A 15480-nucleotide genomic window follows, 5' to 3' on the forward strand; every position below is an offset into this window, starting at 1 on the left:
GAGCTATATCCGTGAAGTTAATGACATTGTCAGTTCTCGTACAGTCCCCTAGTCCCTCCACCTCACCCCTCTCTTCTTTGTCACTGCGACGGTGAGATCTTTTCTTTCCTTGACCCCTCCTGGTTTTCCTCCTAAAGGGAGGGGACTTGGGGGTGGATGGGTGGATTGAGTAGACGGAGCGGCGGTGGGCTCATCCGACATTGTAGCCTCAGAATCAGATGTCCAATAGTCAGAAGGTTGTTTCCGATACGAACCCCTTCTCCTGTTGCCAGAATTTTTATTTCTCTTACAGACCTTTTTAGTGTTCCAGGTGAACACCTGAGCTGTGTCATAGTCGGTTTTGTCTCTCATAAATTTCTCTCTTTTGCGTTCTTTAATCTCAGACTGGGTTACTGTCAGTTTTTTGTCCAACTTCTTGAAGAAGGCGGTGGCAGTGGATTCGCTCACCCGGGTTCTATATTCCGTTTTTGCCTTGCATAATTCAATGGTGATAGAGTTATATTCTTTCTGACTTTTTCTCAGAACTATATCAGTGAGCCTGGCTGCATGATCCAGATGGGCTCGTTCCCATTCATTTGTGAATTCGGGATCATCTAGGTATTGAGATGGAGCTTTGAAGGCACGTAGCCCTCTCGGGGGACGAGCGCTGGCCTGGTAAGACTGTAGGGAGTTGACGGTCCAAAAGAGTCGGCACTCTTTATCTGCATATTGCATGATCCGTTGCTCCAGTGAGCGGACACCCAATACAGTAAGCATGTCTTTAGAATTGCATGCCAGGAAGAATGACCCCGCCTCCTCTCTCCCCGCCTGCATCCCCAAGTCAGTGTCAGCGTTAGGATTCTGTGTGTCACTATTCATTATGTACAGTCACTGTTATTGCCGCCTCCGATGTGTGCTCTGGACTGAAGCAACAGACAACGATGCACATGCAAGGAGAGACAAGGACCGGCACTACAGGGCTAAGCGGCAGACACAGCGTGGACAGATGGACACAAAGCTGACACAGACGAGCCTACAGCGGAGGTGCTCCGTCCAAAACTTGAAGCCACAACAAAAGGAGCGAGACAGGAGACGGCACTCACCGCGTTCAGTAGGTTTATTCCATAACAGCAGTAATAGAGAAAATATGCTTTTCACCGCTGTGTATGGGGGCCGCAAATTTGATTTTTTGGATGTTAGGTTGGAAGCGGAGGGTGACTCCCTCCGGACGTCTATAGAGGATGTGCATAAGTTACAAGATAACTTGGATAGACTAAGTGTCTGGGCATCCACTTGGCAAATGAGGTTCAATGTGGATAGATGTAAAGTTATGCATCTGGGTACTAATAACCTGCATGCGTCGTATGTCTTAGGGGGGATTAAACTGGCAGAGTCACTGATAGAGAAGGATCTGGGTGACTTGTAGATCACAGACTACAGAATAGCATGCAATGTCAGGCTGCTGCTTCCAAAGCCGGCAGGATATTGTCATGTATCAAAAGAGGCATGGACTCAAGGGACAGGGACATAATACTCCCCCTTTATAAAGCATTGGTACGGTACGGCCTCACCTGGAATATGCTCTTCAGTTTTGGTCGCCTGTTCATAAAAGGGACACTGCGGAGTTGGAAAGGGTGCAGAGACGCGCGACTAAACTAATATGGGGCATGGAACATCTTAGCTATGAGGAGCGATTAAAGGAGTTACAATTGTTTAGTCTTGAGAAGAGACGTTTAAGGGGGGATATGATAAACGTATATAAGTATATAAATGGCCCATACAAAAAATATGGAGAAAAACTGTTCCAGGTTAAACCCCCCCAAAGGACGAGGGGGCACTCCCTCCGTCTGGAGAAGAAAAGGTTTAGTCTAAAGGGGCGACACGCCTTCTTTACCGTGAGGACTGTGAATTTATGGAACGATCTACCTCAGGAACTGGTTACAGCAGGAACAATTAACAGCTTTAAAACAGGGTTAGATACATTCCTGGAACAAAATAACATTAATGCTTATGCAGAATTATAAAACTACATCCCTTTCCCTTATCCCCTTACACCCTTCCCTTCAATTCCCTGGTTGGACTTGATGGACGTATGTCTTTTTTCAACCATACTAACTATGTAACTATGTAACTATGTAAACCCACCGCACGCAATCCACTACTCCATTTCCGCAGCTCCCATCCACACCACGTGAAAAAGAGTATTCTGTACTCTCAATTTCTCAGATTAAAAAGAATCAGTAGTACCCCTGATACCTTTGAAGCACAAACCCAGGAACTCAAATCAAGGCTCCTAGCTAGGCAATACCCTGAGACCCTCATAGATGAAGCCCTCAATCGTGTAAAAACACTAGAGAGATCTACTCTGTTACATAGTAATAGGGAACACAATCTTTCTCCCAGAAGATTTACTTTCTCCATGGCCAATTCCAATATGAACCAACAGGTGGTGAACGCCATTCACCGCCATTGGTTCATAGTGGATGCTGACCCTGATTTGCATGAGATCACCAAACATCCACCCTTGATCACTTTTAGAAAAAATCAGACATATGGTGATAAATTAAAGAAGAACACTACAGGCCCTAGTACATCTGGGTCTTCCTGGCTAACTAAGAATGATTTAAAAGGAAATTTTGCCTGCAGATCCTGTCCTCACTGCTCCCGCATGTCTACAGGTAGAAATCTTAGGATAAAGGGCATTGACATATGCATCAACCAGCTAATTACGTGCAGATCTACATTTGTAGTTTACGTGCTGACCTGTCCTTGTGGCATGTTTTATGTGGGCAAGACGACCAGATAGCTCCAGACCAGGTACCGGGAGCATGTCCGCTCCGTCCGGACTGGGTCTGGGGCTCCTGGCCTGATTTCCCACATGAGACATGCACACAATGAAGACTGCGCTGAATTAAGTTTTTCAGGCCTTGAAAGAGTGATGCCCCCGAAGTATGGCGGCGATCGGAGTAATCTACTCCTACAGAAAGAGGCACGCTGGATAGCCAAATTAGGAGCCACCAGCAAACCAGGCCTCAATGATAGAAATGAATATAGTCCTTTTTTGGATTGATTCACAGTTCCTATGTTGTTTGTAATGCACCTTCTGCTCATGCTATTTTAAGTCACATGTTGTTTGGTCATGTGATTCCCTTTACACCACATGAATGTTTTGTTTGCACCAGGTTGCATGGCAACTGTGCGCACCGCCCCTATGAATAGGGAAGTGACGCACACAGTCGTCATTCCGGCCAGAGGAAGTGCGTATATCGCACGAAACCAGCTTGTCCCGGCTTCCCCACCCTCCACCAAATTCCCCCGCCCGCCTTAATTGAACTCTTAGTGTAGGTGGACTGCTGATCCTTACACGACTGTTTTATGTATATACCAGCAGCTTCATAAGAACTCTTATGCTAAATGTTGCACTTATCAGCTGGATGCGCCTGAACCATGTTGGAGTGTTGATAATTGTGTAAGTCTGTATAGTAAATATGTATATGGTTCTTGTACACAGGAAGGTATCCTCGTGTCTGTGTACATAAACAGTAAGTAAAGGTTGAACATAGAAAGATAGTGTAATGTCTATGTACATAAAAAGTGAGTCAGAGCTGTACACAGAAAATGTTGGTGCGCTGCATGTGTACACTCAACACTAAAAACGTAAATGATTCTTGTACATACAAATGTATAGAATGCTAAAGGTGTTTAGTAGTTGTTAAATTGGTGACACCCCGGCTCCTCCGAGGGTAGTATTATTGCTGTCGCCAATCGCTAGCACCTGTCTCAACAAAAAAATAATAGGGAAGATTACCCTTAAAATAGTACTTGCACACACAGTACTCTAGATTACTGACTTAGATGTACTACCTCAAGTTTCTCTAGCACATACACCAAAATAAATATCTCACTTAAGAAAACACTTTAGGGATTGTAGCCTATTGAAGTTCAATTCCTGCCACTGTAAGGTACACTCATACTTCTTTTCTCTGTGTTGCGTGTGTGAGATGCTCTGCCTGGCCAGTAGGTGCTCTTGCAAATATAGAATTTGACACCTAATTCTTAAAGTAACCTAGGTAGGTTATGTGTAGTGTTGCTCGCGAATATTCGCAATGCGAATTTTATTCGCGAATATCGCATATTCGCGAATACGCGAATATTCGCGAATATAGCGCTATATATTCGTAATTACGAATATTCGTTTTTTTTTTCACAGTACACATCACAGTGATCATCCCTCTCTGCTTCCAGCTTGTGTGGTGTAAACAAGGCTCTAATACTACTGTGTGAGACTGGTGTGCGAATTTTCGCGTATGCGAAAACTTCCATATGCTAATTTACGCATATACGAATTTTTGCTTATGCTAATTTTGTATATGCTGATTTTCGCATATGCACATTTTCGCATACGCGAAAAAACGAGAATATTACGAATATGCGAATATTCGCGAATATATGACGAATATTCGTTCATATATTCGCAAATTCGAATATGGCCTATGCCGCTCAACACTAGTTATGTGAAGTGCTCTAGGGGTAAGTAGCGTGTAGCCGATAGACCCTTGCAGCCAACCTTACCTTGACCTAGCTTCCGGCTAGCCAGTATAACTTTCGGGTACTAACAGGTAACTTAATGTTGGCGAACAAAATGTGTCAGATAATAAAAATGTCTAGTCAGCTTGACGCTAAAGGTATATAGAGCTGTACTAATGTTTAGTGAGCCTCATAAAAATATGTATAGAGAGAAAATAAAAATGTCTCAGGAGCTAGAAACTACAGGTTAGATAGCTGCCTAATAGTCTAGTAAGCTTTAAAATGTATAGTAAGCTTAATAAAAATGTTTAAGAAGTTAGAAACTAAAGGTTAGATAGCTTCATTAATGTCTAGATAGCATTAATGTCTAGATAGCATTAATGTCTAGATAGTATTAATGTCTAGATAGTACCAATGTCTAGATAGATTTCTGTTGTCTAGTTCAGATACTAGTAAGAGCATCAGAGAATGTAAATGTATTCAATGTTTACTTAGGATGTATAGCAAATTAATAAGTATCATCCTGGTCTAGTCCTAGTCCCTCTGCCTTAGGGGACAGGCGTCGAGGTCGACTTATCTTAAGTAAGGGGGTTTGTGGTGTCCCGGTACCGCATCCTATACGGTACCGCATCCTATACGGTACCTGTATATAGGTCCCCATAATCAGAGTCCCTAGGACGTCGGGGTCCTTCTTATCTAGTCCGCCCCTTGTCACCTATCATCTAGGGATTGGTGGATCTAATAGTTTATTCAAGATTTATATAAATATAAATGTACAAATGTATATAATTGGTTAATTACCTGTATGGAGCGTAGCAGGACCTGCGGGTCACGTGATCAGGTAAACTCTATGGTTTTTGCTTAAGGACCTTTGGAGGTCCCTATGACGTATTGCGCCCATCATTCCTTGTAACAGTGAGTGACAGATATTCGGACCAATTAAAACGGCCCTGCCCCTGCCCATATAAGGGAGCGGCGGCCATAGCTCGCTCTCTTGTTCCCGGACTTTGGTGAGAGAAGGATCTGCGCTGCTGTCATCAGTGAGTTTAGGCATGAGCCTTGCGGCAATGGCTGATCGTTACCAAACTGTGAGTGTATCAATCCCTAAGCACTCTGCAAGATCACCTCATCTATCCCCTAAATCCGGACGGATCTTCACAATTAACCCTAAATTCAGAGACTTATAAAACAAGTCAAGGTCCGCAACAACTGTCAGTCACTGAAGTGTATAGAGACTGTTTGAATGAGACTGTTACTGTTCATTGGATGTACCGCAAGTCTTTAAGTAAAGTTTATCCAAGTTCAAGTTCACCTACCTTGTGGACCTTCAGTCATTTTATGCATGCACCTATCATTACTGGGAAGGGCGACGATAGACCGGAGAATTACCTCAGCATACTAGCCCTCAGCCTGGCGTCACGAACAATAGGGTTAACCATTAACCCCTGATATACTAAAGCAAAACCCTGACTACACTACCACTACCCCAGAGGCCTACCACACCTGGAAATGAAAGTCTACGTGGATGGTGAGTGCTGTCTCGTGTTCTCTGTTTATTTCAAAGGATGCATATTAATGCAAAAAAAATAAAAAATACAAAAAAAAACTAAACTTTAGCAATGGTGATACCGATAGAGGTTTGACTTGTATACACAGGTTTAAACATAAAGATGAGAAAAGATTAAAAAAGACTTAAAATGAATTATATGATTGTATCTGTAGATCTGTGTGCACCATTGAAGAGATCCTGTGCTTTTCTGCCACGATTATGAGCTCTCAGGTCGTCTTTAGAAAGTTACTAACTAATTTGAGAAGCCGTAATGTCCCCGGCTTTGTGGGTAATTGAGAATCAGTGTACAATAATTTACACAAGTCGGTGTTAGAAACTAATAGAAGAAAATTGTGTCCAAGTACATAAGAGGTGAGGCCGGATCCACATCACATCCAATGTTCTCTAGTTTGGAGCGGGCCAACCTCCGTCTGCTGCTGTACAGGCTCTGATAGGTGCTAAATGTATGTAGCAAACCTTCTAGAGAAGAATGGTACGCTCCAGATAGCATTAAAATAGCGGCACTCACCATGGACCGCAATTTCTTCTTCTTTTTTGCATTGTATACTCGCATACATGTTGACAGAGTAGAGACAAATAAAGGTGGGGGACTGTACAGCTGAAAAAAAAGAGGAGACAGCCGTTTCACACGTTAGTGTTTCATCATGCCTAAGACGTGTGAAACGGCTGTTGCCTCCTATTCAGCTGTACACTCCTACCTGTATGTGAGCATATAATGCAATAAAAAAGTAGTAGTTAAAGGGATACTCCGGTGGAAAACTTTTATATATATATATATTTTTTTATGAAGTTAAACAGATTTGTAAATTACTTCTATTAAAAAATCTTTACCCTTCCAGTACTTTTTAGCAGCTGTATGCTACAGAGGAAATTTTGTTATTTTTTAATTTATTTTTTGTCTTGTCCATAGTGCTCTCTGCTGACACCTGATGTCCGTATCAGGAACTGTCCAGGGTAGGAGAAAATCCCCATAGCAAACCTATGCTGCTCTGGACAGTTCCTGATACGGACAGAGGTGTCAGCAGAAAGCACTGTGGACAAGTGCATACAGCTGTAGCATACAGCTGCTAAAAAGTACAGGAAGGGTAAAGATTTTTTTTATAGAAGTAATTTACAAATCTGTTTAACTTTCTGGCACCAGTTGACTTATAATGACCTAAAAAAAAATTTTTTTTCCACCGGAGTACCCCTTTAAGGTCCATAGTGAGTGCCGCTATTTTATTTCTATCTGGAATATAACATGCTTATGATGGGGAGCAGAGCACCCTCTGACACTTTGCATAGTGGCACCTTCATTTAGCTGTATGTATTTTTCTACTTTGAGTGGAATTGGTGTAGGTTTGTAGCGGATGTGCCAGACCTTTTTTTCTTCTTGCTACATTGGATTGTTCTAGAGAAGAATATCTCCACAAATTTGATCAGTGGTGAATGGCGATCTCGCGGGCGTCCGCCATTAACCCCTCAGGTGCCGGGATCAATACAGATCCCGGCATCTGCGGCAGTGCGCGATTTCAATGAATGATCGGATCGCCCGCAACGCTGCTGCGGGGATCCGATCATTCAGAACGCCGCACGGAGGTCCCCTCTCCTACCGGCTCCCGGCGTCTTCTGCTCTGGTCTGAGATCGAGCAGACCAGAGCAGAAGATCGCCGATATCACTGATCTGTTCTATGTCCTATACATAGAACAGATCAGTATTAGTAATCATGGTATTGCTATGAATAGTCCCCTATGGGGACTATTCAAGTGTAAAAAAAATGTAAAAAAATGTAAAAGTAAAAAAAAGCGAAAAATCCCCTCCCCCAATAAAAAAGTAAAACGTCCGTTTTTTCCTATTTTACCCCCAAAAAGCGTAAAAAATAAATTTAATAGACATATTTGGTATCGCCGCGTGCATAAATGTCCGATCTATTAAAATAAAATGTTAATGATCCCGTACGGTGAACGGCGGGAACGTAAAAAAAAAAATGTCCAAAATTGCTACTTTTTTTAAATACATTTTATAAAAAAAAATATATAAAAAATGTATAAAAAGTTTTTTATATGCAAATGTGGTATCAAAAAAAAGTGGCGCAAAAAATGAGCCCTCATACCGCCGCTTATACGGAAAAATAAAAAAGTTAGAGGTCATCAAAATAAAGGGATTATAAACGTACTAATTTGGTTTAAAAGTTTTTGATTTTTTTTAAGCGCAACAATAATATAAAAGTATGTAATAATCAGTATCATTTTAATCGTATTGACCCTCAGAATAAAGAACACACGTCATTTTTACCGTAAATTGTACGGCGTGAAAACGAAACCTTCCAAAATTAACAAAATTGCGTTTTTCGTTTTAATTTCCCCACAAAAATAGTGTTTTTTGGTTGTGCCATACATTTTATGATATAATGAGTGATGTCATTACAAAGGACAACTGGTCGCGCAAAAAACAAGCCCTCATACTAGTCTGTGGATGAAAATATAAAAGAGTTATGATTTTTAGAAGGCGAGGAGGAAAAAATGAAAACGTAAAAATTTAATTGTCTGAGTCCTTAAGGCCAAAATGGGCTGAGTCCTTAAGGGGTTAAATACGGTTCCCATATACGGCTGGGAGGAGGGGGGCGGGGCTTAATCGCGGCGCCCGCACTCAGCCGTATTCGGCAACCGTATTTAATGTATGTCAATGAGCCGACCGGAGTGAACCGCGGCCTCCGGTCGGCTTCGTTTTCGGCCGTATGCGGTTTCCCAACCGCAGGCAAAAACGTGGTCGACCGCATACGGCCGAAAACGAAGCCGACCGGAGGCTGCGGTTCACTCCGATTGGCTCATAGACATACATTAAATACGGTTTCCGAATACGGCGATTAAGCCCCGCCCCCTCCTCTCAGCCGTATACGGGAACCGTATTTAACAAAACGTGGTGTGAACCCAGCATTATATCACCTGTGAAAGACTAAGGAAATCCTGAAAACATGACCTGTTGGGGGGACTTGAGGACCGCGCTTGAGAAACACGGTTCTAGACCAACAACAGTCCAGGATCCGAATTTTTCCCTGTTCTAACCCAATGAAGTAACTGAAAAAATATGGCATGTTGGTGGGCCTTGAGGACTGGGTTGGGGAACACTACAGTAGAGGCCTCATGCACCTTAAAAGGGTACTCTGCTGCTCAGCGTTTGCCTCAATGTAAGTCTATGGGAGGGGGCGTGACAGCCATCCTGCCCCTTCCTATAGACTTGCTTTGAGGGGGCAGGGCGTGACATCATGAGGGGGCGGGGCTATGGCGTCATGAGCTCCCGGCACTGGCTCCAGCGTTCGGAACAGTTTGTTCCAAACGCTGAGCAGCGGTGTACCCCTTTAATGGGAGCCCTATTACAACATGGTGCCATCATTGCTCTGTATACAACCTACAAAGCATGGAGGATGAAATACTCTGGATTTGGGCTGAGCCACCTACCATCCTAAATTTAAAATGTACTATGAATTTTTTATTGTAGGCTTGAGGATGACATGAGTCCATCCTTTAGAGGATCGAAGCTCAGCTGGATGTTGAGCGAAAAGGGATTTTCTAGCCAACAAAGCTGTGGTCTGATTGGTAGGGGGTTCGACCAATCATGAAAACGGGCATGCACCCTGCAGCTCCAGTCATCTCGGAGGACATGATACAGAAAGCTTTGTACAGCGCCACTGACAAGGGTGGACATGTGTTGTGATCAGTGGGGTCCCAGTGGTTGGACCAATACAGCTAAAACATTTGTTATTTCTCCTGTAGATAGATCCCTTTAAAGGGGTATTCCAGTAAAAAAAACATTTATATATATATATATATATATATATATATATATATATATATATATATATACAGTGATCCCTCAACTTACAATGGCCTCAACATACAATAGTTTCAACATACAATGGTCTTTTCTGGACCATTGTAACTTGAAACCAGACTCAACATACAATGCTACGGACAGTCCAGGCCGGAAGAACTGACCAATTAGAATGGACATTCCCAACAGTACTACTGAAGTGCATGCACTGACTGTCTGGTAGCGCCTCTCTACCATACAGCGCCTCCCTACCATACTACATGTTCTATATTACTCTTTACCTGTGTCTTTAGCTGCTCCTTTGGACATAGGTAAGGGCAGCTACATTTTGCGTGTACTGTACAGGACCCTGAAGAAGCTCCTGTCCTCTATATAGACCAGACTTTCCCAACCAGGGTGCCTCCAGCGGTTGCAAAACTACAACTCAATTTAGCCAAACAACAAAAACGGCAAAACAATGCGTGCCGTATGTAGGTCCCGGGGGTACCAATATATAGCCAAAAACAAAGAGACCCACAATACTAATATTATTTCAAAAAGTATAACAATCTTTATTAGACAATAAAAAACAGTTTTAAAAAATTAGAAAAAGGCAGAGGATGACCTTACACAGGAGACAACAGGTGCCAGTGGACCTGGTATGGGTAATGGAGGTATTCAGTCAAGAGTATACATAATATAAGGCTGGCATAGCTGCATGTTTACAATATCGTAACAATAGATATAATATCTAACATACATTGAGGTAACATAGAAAGCAGCAATGCAATACAACAGACATAAATAGGAAATACCTAAAAAGGACTACCTGTCATATACCCAAAGGCCAGGAGCACCAAGCACCAACACCCCAACGCACGTTTCGCGTATGGGCTTCGCCCCCTGACGAAGCCCATACGCGAAACGTGCGTTGGGGTGTTGGTGCTTGGTGCTCCTGGCCTTTGGGTATATGACAGGTAGTCCTTTTTAGGTATTTCCTATTTATGTCTGTTGTATTGCATTGCTGCTTTCTATGTTACCTCAATGTATGTTAGATATTATATCTATTGTTACGATATTGTAAACATGCAGCTATGCCAGCCTTATATTATGTATACTCTTGACTGAATACCTCCATTACCCATACCAGGTCCACTGGCACCTGTTGTCTCCTGTGTAAGGTCATCCTCTGCCTTTTTCTAATTTTTTAAAACTGTTTTTTATTGTCTAATAAAGATTGTTATACTTTTTGAAATAATATTAGTATTGTGGGTCTCTTTGTTTTTGGCTATATAAAACTACAACTCCCAGCATGCCTGGACAGCCGAAGGCTGTCCAAGCATGCTGGGAGTTGTAGTTTTGCAACTTCTGGAGGCACCCTGGATGTGAAACACTGACATAGACAGTGATTTACAGGTTCCAGCAGCTCTTACTTTCTTTTATATGTATTTGCTTTGTCTATATTAGTTATCTACTTATTTCTATTTAATCCTCACTTTTTCCTATGTTTGGATGACATTTTGGGGCTTCAGAACCAATTACCAGGTTTCCATAGAGTTCTGGTCTCAACATACAATGGTTTCAACATACAATGGTCATCCTGGAACCAATTAATATTGTAACTTGAGGGACCACTGTATATCTATATCTATATCTATATATATATATATATATATATATATATTAATATATCTATATCTATATATATATATATATATATATATATATATCTATATACAGTGGTCCCTCAACATACGATGGTAATACGTTCCAAACGACCCATAGTTTGTCGAATCCATCGTATGTTGAGGGATCCGTGCAATGTAAAGTATAGGAAGCTGTACTCGCCTGTCCCCGTCGCTCCGGACCAGGTCCTCACCGCTCCCGATGCTGTCCCGCTGCTCCGGTGTCTTCTTCGTGATCCTCCGGTGTCTTGCGCATCTTCTGCAGGGTCCGGGCCTCGCTTTCCGGTGACGTTATTACGCTGCTGCGCCGGCATGGCGTGCGTAGTGACATAATAACAACGCGGGAAAGCGAGGCCCGGACCCTGGAGAAGATGCGCAAGACACCGGAGGATCGCGAAGTGGACCCGGAGCAGCGGGAATAGGTAAGTGAACCTGCTGGGGCACATTACACTGCTATCCGACAGCAGCTTAAGCATTTTGCGCTGTCGGATAGCAGTTAATGCGATGGCCCCGACATATAAAAGCACCGTATGTCGATTTTATCATATGACGGGGCCATCGTAGGTCGGGGGGTTACTGTATATATATATATATATATATATATATATATATATATATATATATATAAATACCAACTGTATAGGAAGAGGAGCACCGTGATAAGGATTCGAGATCCAGCTGGGTGCTCAGCTCCAGGAACAGACAAATTCCCAAATAATAGCAACTGAAGGTGGAAGCAGGACTCAAATCTTGATCGAATCAAACTGTGTTTTTATTCACGCATCTTTGCAAAACAGCAACGTTTCGGCTTAGCAATAAAGCCTTTCTCAAGCATACTTCTGAGGGTGCGAAACGCGTCAGATTGTGTCCTGCCTAAGCGTGTGAATAAAGCCATTGACAAGTTTTACCTGCATTTTCTCGAGTGCCGGACGTTTTCTTTTCTGTGAGAGTTCTACTAAGCCGGGAGCGGTACCGGTGTCCGCAGCACGAGATAGCGCAGCAAACACGAGAGTGGTGAGCAGCCTGACCCTATCTGCATATATATATATATATATATTTAATAAGTACTGGAAGGATTATGTTTTTATATAGAAGTAATTTACAAATCTGTTTAACTTTCTGGTACCAGTTCATTTGAAAAAAAATAATAATAAAATTTCAACCGGAGTACCCCTTTAAACTCCCAAAAGGTCCCCTAAAGTGGTACTCTGGAGGAAACAAAATGTTGTCAAATCAACTGTCTCCAGAAAGTTAAACAGATTTGTAAATTACTAGTACTACTATTTTTAAAAAAAATCTTAATCCTTCCAGTACTTATCAGCTGCTGAAGTTGAGTTGTTCTTTCCTGTCTGACCACAGTGCTCTCTGCTGACACCTCTGTCAATATCAGGAACTGTCCAGAGCAGGAGAAAATCCCCATAGCAAAACTATCCTGCTCTCGACAGTTCCTGAGACAGACAGAGGTGTCAGCAGAGAGCACTGTGGACAAGACCGAAAAGAACAACTCAACTTCAGCAGCTGATAAGTACTGGAAGGATTAAGATTTTTTTAATAGTAGTACTAGTAATTTACAAATCTGTTTAACCTTCTGGAGCCAGTTGATATACATATACATATATATATATATATAAGGTAGAAGCGGCACTCCAATCAAAATTAAGGATTAATAATTTTTAATAGAAGTCATTTACAAATCTTTCTAACTTTCTGGAGCCAGTTGATATGACAAAAAAAAAAAATTTTTTTTTACTGGAATACTCCTTTAAATGTGACAATGACCAAAAAAAACTACAAGTAACTTTACCAAAAATAGTAAAGAGTTGTTGAATGGCCATAGTCTAGATATAAATCCCATCAAGATGTTATCGTATTTACTATACTATAGGAGTAATAGAAATTCTTCTGTGTATAATATAGGAAAACTGGGACAACATAACGGTTCTAGTAATATTGTATCCTTGTATGGACTTTACTTTATTTGCACAATTCTCTATTGCATTAGGGGTTATGTAATACAATAGAAATGATTGAACTAAATATATACGTCATATACTTATATGTGAAGTAACACTTTGTGCCGTCGCTCCAGTATCCCTTCTGTAAGTGTACGACATATGACCAATGTTAATAATGTATAAGACATGTATAATCAATGGTTGACTCCTGGATGTTGCCTTTCGTCTTCTCCATACGTTGCGGTTTACACAGACTGAGACTGAATTGTATAAGAACGAGAAGAAACAAGATCAGATGACAAGTAAACAATACACGCTCAGATCTCAAACTTTATATACTTCCAAAGAGACTTATTGGGGAACACAAAAGCATAAACTTAATTTCAACAGCATAAACCAGATGTCTTGGGGCGCCGCAGCCGAGATCAGAGGACCCCCGCAATCAGACATCTTATCCCCTATTGGGGATAAGATGTCTGATTGCGGGGGTCCCCTGATCTCTGCTGCGGCACCCAAGACATCCTTGGACGGAGTGAATTTCTGATGACTGGCGACGTGGGGCGGAGGCTGAAAACGTCATGGTCACGCCCCCTCCCATAGACTTGCGTTGAGGGGGCGTGGCTGTAACTTCACGAGCCTCCGGTGTGAGGTGGAAATTTGCGCCCCGTAGATCCATGCGTCCGCTCCTCCCCCAGCTCTCCGAACATTTCCGAAGCTAGAGCTCGGGGAGGGCAGAGCAAGGGGAGGGAGGAGGTTCACGCCCCCTCCCTCATCTCCCCGAGCTGAGCTCGGCTGGACGCAGATCTCTACGGGGAGAAGTACATGCCCCCTCTCTTATCTCCCCGAACTGAGGACGTAGATCTCCACAGTATGTCCCCCTTTAGCCCATATGTCCCCCTTTACACATAGAGCTCATTGGGAGCACTGCTCTATGTCCTCAGCTCGGGAAGATGAGGGAGGGGACCTGACGTGGAGATTTACGTCCTCAGGGAGGGGAGATGAGGGAGGGGACCTGCCGTGGAGATCTATGTCCTCAGGGAGGGGGCGTGCCGTAGAGATCTGCGTCCAGCCGAGCTCAGGGAGGGGAGATGAGGGAAGGGGCGTGAACCTCCTCCCTCCCCTTGCTCTGTCCTCCCCCATCTCTAGCTTCGGAAATGTTCAGGGAGCTGGGGGAGGAGCAGACGCATGGATCTACGGGGGCGCAAAAAACCACCTCACACCGGCGCTGCACCCGATGCTCTAAACAAACGCCGGGTGCAGCAGGGAGATTGCGGGGGTCCCCAGTGGCGGGAGCCCCGCGATCACACATCTTATCCACTATCCTTTTGGACAAGGGATAAGATGTCTAGAGGCGGAGTACCCCTTTAAATACACAGGTCAGGATAGTTGTTTCTATGGTTCAGTGCAATTTAAGTGACTTCTAAGGGGCATATGTATCTAGGGCAAAACTTGTAATTTTTTTGGCACCGTGGCAGCATACTATGGCCCTGATTTACTAAGATTGATCTGTAGGTTTCTTTGTGGATATTAATTCCCTACAATTTTTTTTCCACGGTATTTACTAAGCTTTCCCTACATTTTGCACTTATCCCTACATTTTGCTTTTTTTTTTTTTACACATCCGTGTTCTGATCTGTTGGGTTTTCCTCAGCTCAAATCCACCACATTTTCTGTGGAAACCTTAGTAAATATGTTGGGGTTAATTATGTTTGGCACTATCCCTATTTGTGAAGTGTTGGTGTGGCACCATGGTCAATCTACTCTGAGGCATCAGGCATTGGTCGGTGGAAATCCTGGCTGCTCCATCCCCGATTCATCTTCACAAAGGTCAGTCTCTCCACACTTTTCGTGGACAGACGAATTCTGCTTCTGATGAGTTGCTTCACTATGCGGGTGAAGAAAGGTACTCATCAGTGACTGTAGACTCAGGCTGCTGCTGATGGAGCTGGTACTGCTCCTGCCACCCCTCCCCTC

This window comes from Hyla sarda, chromosome 2 (genome assembly GCF_029499605.1).
Source record: "Hyla sarda isolate aHylSar1 chromosome 2, aHylSar1.hap1, whole genome shotgun sequence".
Lineage (NCBI taxonomy): Eukaryota > Metazoa > Chordata > Amphibia > Anura > Hylidae > Hyla > Hyla sarda.